Here is an 11,280-nt window from a genome sequence, read left to right on the forward strand (position 1 = left end):
GCAGGCTGCTGGCTGGGAGCGGTTAAGAGACAAAAGCTCCCAGCATGCACAGCTAGGGGACCCAACTCCCTCATTGTCCCTCCACCACTGGGCCCCACTCTGCTTCTCCACCCCACCCTCTACCCTGCCTCTTCTCTATACCATGCCCACCCTCCATGCCCTGTCCACCACCCAGAGTATGTGCAGGGTGGTTGGGCCGCATCCCTTGAGACAGTACTCAGGTAGGGGTGGGGCTCACCAGCCTGGCTCTTGCTGACGATGCTTGCAGCCCTCGTGGAAGCTCCCTGGCCGGTATTTGAAATGTAAATTCAATATCTAAAATGGAAATACAGGGTGACTGGGATCCTGGAATTTGCCTTTTCAAGGCCACCTGTCCTATCATCCCCTCCATCCCTCCAGGCTGCCATGATCCTCCCTCTGGACTCCATGGTCAGGGTCGCTGCAGAGATCCTCTTTGGAACCCGCCTGCAAGAAGGGCCCATACCTTGGTCAGGCATCTTAGAAGGACTGCCCTGAGCCATGTTATAAAAAGGAGAAAACATCACAGTGGGCAGCCCCAATTCCTGCATTATACAGACAGGAAACTCAGGTGCACTTGTAAGTGACCCCTAAGCCACTTCAGGGGACCACACGCATGTCCCTTCTCCGACGATGCACGCAGGCTTGTTCACTGGACTTCCTTATCCAAGTGTGGACCTCTTGGTCTCGTTAACACAGGCAACAACACCGAAACTTCCCGTTGGTCCTTCCCACAACGTTAGGCAAGTTTGTGTAGGAAGGTAATATGCAATTTCTGCTCTACTATAGGGCTGGCTCCTTGGGAACCAGTTTTAACATCCCTTTTTAAATATACCCTCAGAATCACAAAATAATTAAGAAAAATAATTTGTTGCTCTTGGGCGTTATGGTGATAATTCTCCTAAGTCATTTTTCCATTTAGCTTCTCTGATTGACTCTAAATATTACAGGACCACACCCTTCTCAGACTGGGATGCACAGCTCCACTAGTTTGCAGAGAGGACGCACAACAGCAGAATATCCGTGGTCCAACTTCTGAAGCATCAGTATTACCACAAGATTTGGAAGAAGCAAAGTTATGTCATTTCCAAGGTAAGGAATTAAAAACTTAAAACTAAGATGAGGTGGGAAAGTCATATGCCATTAATAGTTGTCAGTAATCTGTGCTTGAAATGTCAGACTTTCTCTGAGAAAGAACTCTGAGACTCTATTTCCCATTGTTTTAAATAGGAAAAATTAGAAGGCATAGCAAGTCTATCGAAAAATCCTACCAATTTCCTAAGTCACGATATGGCACCTAGATATAAGTTACGAACATCGTTGCTCCTCGTTTTGTTCCTCATTCAACCCAGTCCCACAGGTTTTGAGTGCATGCTGTGAACATGGCACTGTGCTAGGTGTCAAGGCCTTGGTGAGCATCATCGTGGGGGTGGACCTTGCTGGGAAAAGATTGCATCATAAAAACTCAAAGCCACACCACTTGCCAAATTGAGGCAAAAATGGAAAGACCCAGGGTGCCACGCAAGGGTGAGGGCATTAATATACACTTGGGAATATTAAAATCCATCTGATAACGTCATGAGTGAATGTGTTCCACTTTAAAACAAAACACTGCTGTTATTCTGAGATATTGAGTTAGTATCTTTGTGCAAATATGCAGGATTTAAAATATTTGTTGATGTATAACATGAGTACAGAAATATATGCAGAAGTCATCCATGTAAACCTCAAAGAATTATTACAAAGTGAACACACTCCTGTGACCAAGAACTAGCACCAGCTTCACTCAGGCCCCAACAATCCCTTGCTCCCTCCTTCCTCCCCAAAGGTAACCGATATCTTACCAGCGAACACTGTATATTGAGTTTGTCTTCTTATACAAGTGTTTTATTACGGAAAAATTTAAACAGTATACAAAATAAACAAAATAGCATAGTAGGCCCATCACCCAGCTTCAACAACTACTTATCGTCTGCCATTTTTGTTTCATCCACACTCCTTCCCATTCCCACCTGACTTTATTATTCTTTTAGTCCTTTTTGTGTGTGTGGTGGGGTAAGATGTACGCACACTGAAAGGCACAAGTCTCAATCATAAAGTTTTGGTAAATAAACATGCCCATATAACCTTCACCCCTTTAAGAATAGATTATTTCCATCACCCCCAGAAAACTCCTTCCTGTTCCTTCCCAGGCAATTTTTTCCTTCCCCCGAGGCAACCACTGTTCTGGTTTTTTCACCATAGGTTCATCTTGGCTGAAATCATCCCACGTGTATTGTTTTCTGTCCAGCTTGCCTCCCTCGGCACGAGGTGGAAGAGACTCACCCAGCATGTGTGTGTCAGCGTTTGCTCCTCTGCACGGCTGAGGGCGTTCTGCTCTGTGGATGCCCCGCAGTGCGCTCGTCTTTCTCCTGGGGATGTGCAGGTCATCTCCTGCAAACATTCTTATACAAACCCTTTTTGTATGCTGTTTAATTCCTTTATTAGCATTTAAGTGACACACCTTTGCAGTTTTTAGTGGTAGGTCCAGATTACAGTATGCATCTTTAACATAGCACAGCCTACCTAGACTCAATAGTGCACCAGTTTAATCAATGTAAAATATAGAAGCCTTGCTACAGAACAGTTCCATTTACCTCTGTCTGTCCTTTGTGCTATTGTCATAAATTTTACATCTACCCATGTTATAAATCCCACAATACAGTGTTATAATTTTTGCTTTAAATAGTCATAGGTCTTTTAAAGAAATTAAGAGAAAAAAGTTAAGTATTTGGAGGGAGATGCTTTGAGGATCTGCAAATGTACTGTTTCTTCTTTAAGTTTCACTCACAGTTTTTGCATTCATCAGTCAGTCTTGCCCACAGTAATTGTTACTGTGGTGTTCTAGTGGCGATTTTCTATTTCATGCTATCCAGCCGCATTTATTATTTGGAATTCTGTGAGGAAGATCCCCCACCCCTTCTTCCTTTCTTTCTCTCTTTCTCTCATTCTATTTTCCCCCTTTTTTTCTTCTTTTCTTCCTTTCTTATGTAATCTTTTTTATATCAGTATAGACTCATGGATATTTATTTTATTCTCTGGGTAATAATCCAATGCTACCATTATTTATTTTGTTGCTCACAGTTTTCCAACTTGAGCCATTGGGAAGTCTTTCAGATTGATTCCTTTTGACACATCTCATCACTTTCTGTGTTTTTTCTTAAAAGAACTTTCCTACTTTCTGGCACTACAAGATGCTCCAGGCTCATCTTGTATTTTCCATCCCCAGCCCTAGTATTAGCCATTTCTCCAAGAAAACCTGGTTCTTTTTGTTGGAGAATGATATTTAGAAACCAAGATCTGGGAGCTAGATGTGCTCATTGATACTAGGGTGTCACTGCTTCTAGACCCTCTCAGCAGAGCTTGGAACTGTATATATGAATATAAACTCTATCTATCAATCTATCTATCTATCTGGATAGATATATGAAAAGAGATATGGATTCATACTGATACTTCCAACTCCAATCCAGCACCACAGAGTTTATTCTAGCATTCTCCTTTTGTTTATTTGTAACTTCTTTCACCAACAGTGAGAAACTTAACTCCAGTTAGCTACAATATATTTACTAATGTGTCAACTAGTTTCAGAATCGCTAATCCATACCCTTATGAAAAACAAATTTACCACCTAGAGTACAGTGTTTGTGTCCAGTACTTTAGTTTTACAGTATCCCATCAAAACACTGTCTTCCAAAGTTACTTAGGTCAGGACTTTTCATCCCCACCCCTTCTGTGTGGTTATGTCACATGCTTGTAATACAGTGACGTTCATTTGTCACTGCATTCCATCTGAGTTCCCCAGCATGCTGATTGATTTTTAAAATTTGCAGAGTAAAATTCACTCTTTGAGGTGTACAGTTCTATGGGTTTTGAAAATTTTATGGTCATGTCTCCACGTCCACAGTGCCACACAAAGCTGTTTCTTTCACCCCCAAAATTCTCTCATACTGTCTCATTGTAGTCAACCCCTTCCCCCACTCCATCCCTTGGCAACCACTGATCATTTTCCATCCCTGAAATTCTGCCTTTTCTAGAAAGTCATATAAATGGAATCATATACTATATAGCCTGTTGAATCTGGCTTCCTTCATTTAGAGATATGCATCCAAGATTCATCCATGTTGTTGTGTGAATCAAGAGTTTATCCTTTTTATTGCCAAGTAGTATTCTAATGTACTGATGCACCACAGTTTCTTTCTCCATTCACCTGATGAAGGACATTTAGTTTATTTCCAGCTTTTGGCAATTATGAATAAAATGGCTATGAAGATTCACACAAAGATTTTTGTTTAAACATTAGTTTTCAATTTGCTTCAGAAAATACGTAGGAGTGGGATATCTGAGTCATATAATAAGTGTATGCTTAAATTTATAAGAACCTGCTAAACTGTTTTCCAAATGCAACTATCATGTTGCATTCCCAGTTCTAGTTGCTCCTAGTCCTCAACAGCACTTGGTGTTTGCAATTTTATTTTTTATTTTAGCCACCTAATAGGTGTGCAGTCTCTTATTTTGGCTTCTGTTTCGTTTTTGAAAGTGAGTTCTGCTAAATATAGATTTCTGTGTTGACTTTTGGGTTTTATTTCTGCACTTGAAAGATGTCATTTTGTTGTTGATTTGTCTCTTTTGTTTTTGATAATATATCATCCATCAGTCACATTATTTCTCCCTGTATGTAATGTCTTCCCCTGTATATATGTATTTTCCTGACTGCTTTCAAAATTTTCATTTTATCTTTGGATTTTAGCAGCTTGACTATCATGTGCCTAGGTATGGTTTTATTTTGTATTTTATTTTGTGGATTTCCTGACTTTCTTGGATCTGGATTTTCCACCAAATTTTGGAAGTTTTGTGCTATTACTTATTGATTTGCCTTTCTGCCTCATTTAATTTTCTGTCTCTCCTCTCTCGGCTGGGGACTCAATCATCTCACAGGTTGTAAGGATCTCTTCGTTTTTCTTCAAAGTTTTTACTTTCTTTTCTTCAGACTGGATAATTTCTATTGCTCTATATTCATGTTTCTTCTACTGTTTCTAATCTATTGGTAAACTCAAAAGTATTTTTTTATTTCATCTTCCTATTTGGTTCTTTTCTGTAATTTCCATTTCTCTGCTGAGTTTCCAGATCTGTTCATTCATTATGAGAATATTTTTCTTTATAAAAGCTGCTTTCTTATCTTTGTCTGCTAATTGCAACACCTTGGAGATAGTTTCTACTGCCTGCTTTTTGTCGTGTATGGATTATATTTTCCTATTTCTTCAAATCTCACGATTTTTAAAATTATGTACTGGAAACCATGGATGATAGTTATAGAAACTCTGGATTCTATTGTATTCCTTTGAAGAGTGTTGTTATTTTGCTAACAGGGATTTAACTTGGCTGGACTGAAACTCCAATCCTCTCTCCTTTACAGTGGGCATAGCTGAAATCCTCATTCAGTTCTTTCATATTCCAACTGCTGTTTTTACACTAGGCCCCCTGGGGCCTACACTGCATGTGTGTTGTTCAAAGATCTGCCAATTTGGTGTTTGTGTGGGACAGACTTTCATACATATTTTAACATTTTCCGGTTGTGGCTCCCTCCCTTGCAGAATTTCTTCCCTAATTTTCCAGCTACTCTGCCAGCTCCAAAATACATCCTCTAACATTACAAGTAAGACTGTAGTTTTTCCCCTGTATGGGCTATGCACAAATTTTGGAATGCTTTAAGGCAAAAAACTCAAGCTTGCATATATCTCCTGGTGCAATTCCCATCATTCAAGGGAAGACTCCCTCTCAGTTCTGCTTCCTTTGGAAGAGATTTATACATACACACATATACACATTTATTATGCCATCAACTTCCATAACCATCAGGAAATTCTATAACTTCTGCAAGATTAACAATTTTACCTTACACTATATTTATCTCATGTGGTTTAAAACATCCAGAAATCATTGATAAACTGACCCTGCCGAAACTAAAGCCTGTTGAATTTTAAGAGATGGTCTCTGTTAACTAGGGAGGGATTTCAGATTGAACTTAATTTTATAAGTGGTCAATTTATTACAGTGTATTGTTCTATTATGTATTTCACTTCTTTTTTTAAAAAAGTGATAGTTGAGGGCACTTAAATAATAAAACGTTGAGAAGATAAGGAACTGATATACTCTGTAAGCTTCAAATGTTTTCAAGCATAAGATACAATAAGAACTAAAACTAAGAAATGGCAGAGGAAATAGAGATAAGAGGATGAAATTGCAAAACTGAATCTATAATAATATCTCAATGGCTAGCGTTGTGGTGCCAAGAAGGTGGTGAAGTCAAAGAATTCATAAAGATGATAATAGACTGCAAAGAAAAAAGACTGAAATTTTTGTAGAGGGAATTTTTACAGCGATATTACAGATAGAGAACAGGGAAGATAAGTTGGAGTGAGAGACTATTTGTTTCTTAAATTACTTCCACTGTAGAGAACAAAAAAACAATTTTCTGAAATCTTTATTCCTCTCTATGACCCTATCTTTACCTGCAAACTCTCAGCACTGAATCAATGTCACAGTCCTCTTTTTCCATCCCTGGGGAATAGGGCAAATAAACTCATCTGAAACCTCAACTGCCCAGCCTGTGAAATAAGACCAGCCATCCATTCTCACAGAGGAGCCAACTGGAGGTAGGATTTTTAGTTCTGAATTCCGCTAAACATCTTCAAAGAATTGTATCTGGCCTTCCTTATCCAGGGCTATCAGTGAAGGGCTGGCTGGCTTTCAGAGAAGACCAATTCACAGTCAGCTGAGACATTTTCTGTTGAGCTCTCTAGTGAAGGCTGTGGGGCTTGTCAGTAAGAGTTGATTTCTATATGGGTTATAATTTTTTTATTTTATTCATAGATTTATAAAGAAATTTACATGGTAAGTATTACTTATTATCAAGAATAAAGGTTGTCTATTCTCTAGTCATTTAGGCAAAATCCTCCTCTCAGGCCCCACCCATGGACAAAGCTCAGATTTAATCTCCAAGAATCTGCCAGGCACTCTGTGGTCCATGGGAAGCCCTCAAGTTGGCAACGTGTCCCCTTGTGTCCTGTGCTGGTACTTAATCTTCCATCTCTTCAGGGTACAACTAGACAGAGACTCAAAGGACTTGACATTGGATAAATGTACTTTGCATTATCTTTAGACTTCTACACTTTTCCAAAAGACTCTCAACATTTCCAGTAATTGTGTAGCAGTTTACCCAACATTAAAGTTCTCACTCTATTAAAATAAATAAATTTTGAAAAGGAAAAAAGTGATCTTTGCAATTTTGTACAGAATCTATATAATGGATGCATCCTTATAAATGGAGGAAAGATAACAAATTTAACTATTTTGGTTAGTTAACACAGTAAGTAATATACTTTATATATTACCAATTTTGAGACTATTTGTATTTAAAAATACTGCTTCAAACCCCTAAATCATTGTAAGTGGTAGAGTCTGCCATCTGCTTTGGCTGAACAATTATATACAGTAAGTCAGCCAAAATTCCTCCATTCCTGTATAATCTTATATATGGGTGGTAATTGTCAGTTCTCATAGATTATTTGAACACGTGCATGTCACAAAATGAGTGGCCATTAAAAATTAAAATGGTCACCAAATACAAGATTATCTCATTCCCAGGAAAAGAAAACATTACTGTAACATTAAAGCTAAAACTGTCAAAAAGGAAGGCAAGATACACTCAAGTAAAGCTTTTGTTGAAAAGTTAATTGGCTCCTCTTTGAAACTTTATCATGTTTATTATGTAAGCGAGATACTTTCAAGCCTAGAATATAGAGAGTGCTTATTAGTAAATTAACATTGTGATCATTTATTTTGTAAATGTTAATATGAGAGACATAATTCATTTTCTACTATATTCATATTTTCAAGTTCTGCTAAATCTAAGGCCACATTAATTGGAAGTTGGGATACCTCTAGACATCTGAAAAATATGAGTCCTACACAGAAGCATATAAATTCTCTAATCAGCAGGCTCTAAATTCTAAAACTTTCTAAGGTTTTGGAACAAACCAATGGCATTCCAAATTTACAGTAAGGTTGCATGTGCCATACATGATCCTATAGGAAGAGAAATCCAGATTTAAAATAGAGGAGACTGTGCACAAAAATAAAGTACATTTTCACGTCTGAAAGGGGATTTCAAGAAAGAAGGGACTCTCAGAACATGTGGTAAATGGTAATTAACTTACCAAGGGCTCTGTAAAGGAGATCATATTGTGGACAAAAGAGCTTCACACGCAGAGAGCTAAAATGGCATCTCTGGAATCCTTACGATGATACAGACACTGAACTACTTTTTCCTAAAATTTTTTTGTGTGTGTGTGTGTGAGGAAGATCAGCCCTGGGCTAACATCCGTGCTAATCCTCCTCTTTTTGCTGAGGAAGACCGGCTCTGAGCTAACATCTATTGCCAATCCTCCTCCTTTTTTCTTTTTTTCCCCTGTAGATAGTTGTATGTCATAGTTGCACATCCTTCTAGTTGCTGTATGTGAGATGCAGCCTCAGCATGGCCGGAGAAGCGGTGTGTCGGTGCGCGCCCAGATCCGAACCCGGGCCGCCAGTAGCAGAGTGCCCACACTTAACCGCTAAGCCACGGGGCCGGCCCCTTTCCTAAAATTTAAAATGCATCTTATCCTCCAAACAAATACCACCTCCCTGCCTTGCAGCTTACCTGGGCATGGTGATGTGTGGGAATCATTTTCTAATTCATTGGCTCTTGAACTTGATGGACACCAGAAGCACCTGGTGGCCTTGTTGAAACCCAGATTGCCGGGCCCCACCCCAGAGTTTCCAGTTCAGCAGATCTGCAGCAGAACCTGACAATTTGCATCTCTACCCAGTTCCCAGGTGATGCTGATGCTGCTGGTCCAGGGAACTCACTTTGAGAACCACAGCCTAACTTACACCCTATGTATGGTTACCAAATCCATTATTTCATCATTTGGCTCCTACATTTTCTTTATCACATCAGCACCTTAGCTCCGAATCTCCTCACTTAGCAATGGGAATACTTGGAGAGTTTATAAGCTGGTCCTCCTTCCCGGCTCAGTTCTCCCTCTTCCTCTTGATACTACAATCTCTTACCAGGTAATTCTTCTTTAAACATCAGTTCATCATAGATCTTCCTCGTTCAAAAACTCATGGCTCTTATGCTGAGCACAAGGCATTTTAAATTCTCTACTTGGCTCATAAGGTCTGTAATAGCCTGTAGAATGTGGACACCCTGTTCCCTACCCTGCCTACTATAAAGGAGTATGTGAGGATTACACAAGATACGCACAGTGATGCTCGTTATGCACAGTGTGACATTCTATAAAGTCACTGTGAACACTGAATCGGTGAATATGACCTACTGCTCCTATGGGAAATGCAGGGTTAGGGTCATGCAAGCCTTAGTCACATTTTCTTCAATGGATCAAAACATGACTTTGTTCTCTGTTTCTCTTTAAAGTCACATTATTTAATATATATTATTGATATGTTAACATTGAACTCACACCAACAACACTGTACCTCGTGTCTGAAAGAAGCTTGTCAAACACACATACTTTCTCCGTAAAGGCACGTCACAGCCTCTTGCCCTGAGGAACACCAGGCAGCATTGCAGCACTACACATGGGGGACATATTAAACAGCAAAGTCACCATCACCAACACAAGGCACAAAAAGATAAAACATGAAGCACTAAATAGACTGCAAGAAGGACACTTGTTTACAGTATGGGCTGAAACGAGGGCAGAACGTCACCTTGTTCCCCCTCAGCTGGGAACGTGCACGTCCAGTGAAACGTCCAGTGCACGTCCAAATTTTTCACCACTTTGTGCATATCTGCAAATGGACATGAAAGCCCTGTGAATGTTGATTTGGGGGCTGCCAGTACATTTTAGCTAGTGTGCAAGTGTGCAAACATGGAATCCACAAATAATGAGGATCAACTATATTATGAAGGCATCTTTTCAAAACCAGAGTATTGTTCAGATATAAGAGCAATAATGATAACATAACAGCTAACATTTTAGTGCCTACTATGTGCCAGGAGCTCTTCTAAGTACTTTAAATAAGTTAATGCATTTAAATCTCACTAAAACCCTATGAGACAGGAGTTATCAGTAGCCGCATTTTATAGATGAGGAAACTAAGGCTCGGAGAGTAAATACTTTGCACAGATTCCCCAGTTAAAAGTGGAGTAACAGGGATTGGTGCCCAGACACACTGGTCTAAAGCCCACAGCCTCAACTACTATGGTAGGAATGTGAGCGAATTTTCTACCACTCCCTGAAATGCCCCTTCTGCTCCAGCCAGTGTGGTCTCCCACATACTTATTCACTCATCAAACATTTTCTGAGTGCCCCAAAGGTGTCAAGTACTGTGTTTAGATACTGGAGGGACAAATAGAATGTCGACGCAAATAATCCATAACCAATCTATAAATCAAAATTGTGGTGAGTTTATTATGAGCCAACCTCTGAGGACCATATAGCCCAGGAGAGTCCTTTCACGAAGAAATGGAGCACTCCAAAGACGTGGGGTGTACAGAGTGGTTCCATACCATCAAAGAGCATGTACCACATGTGTTTGCAATGTCCCTTTTACAATAGCCACAACATCGACCTGTTGGCAGGTCGATTGATGGACACAGTGGGTATCAGGTCTGCTGTCTCCATGGATGTGGCTGTTGTCTTGAGTTGGGTGGTCCCAGGATGGGTGCAGCAATCAAATCCTAGCCTAGGGAGAAATGCTTATCCTTAAGGAAATTCCAATGTGGGGGAAGTTGCATTTACATCTTAAGGGCATTGTTGTTGTCTTTGGGACATGTTAGTTGCTTAACGTGGATATACAATGGATGAACAGAGGCTACAGGCCCCTTTTGGGAAAAAAAAAACAAGGTGAGGCCCAATTAGTTTTACACCAAATGGCTTCCTCATGTGCTCCAATGTATCCTGTTGCTCGCCATTTATTTATCAAGAAGAAGGATAGTCTCAGCTTTAAGGAGCTCACTGTCTATGAGACATGAAGAAAACAACAGTTATGGAAAAGTAGATAAGTACAGGGTTCCAGAGTGGGGACATCAAAAGGGGTCTCTGGATGGAGATCTCTCAGGAAAAGTGTCCAAGAGGAAGAAACATTTGACATGAGTTTAGATTAAGAAATAGGAGTTAAGCTGATCAAAAAAGTGGGTAGGAGGACAGAAGA

This window comes from Ceratotherium simum, unplaced genomic scaffold (assembly GCF_057802395.1).
Source record: "Ceratotherium simum simum isolate JZ-2026a unplaced genomic scaffold, ASM5780239v1 HiC_scaffold_44, whole genome shotgun sequence".
Lineage (NCBI taxonomy): Eukaryota > Metazoa > Chordata > Mammalia > Perissodactyla > Rhinocerotidae > Ceratotherium > Ceratotherium simum.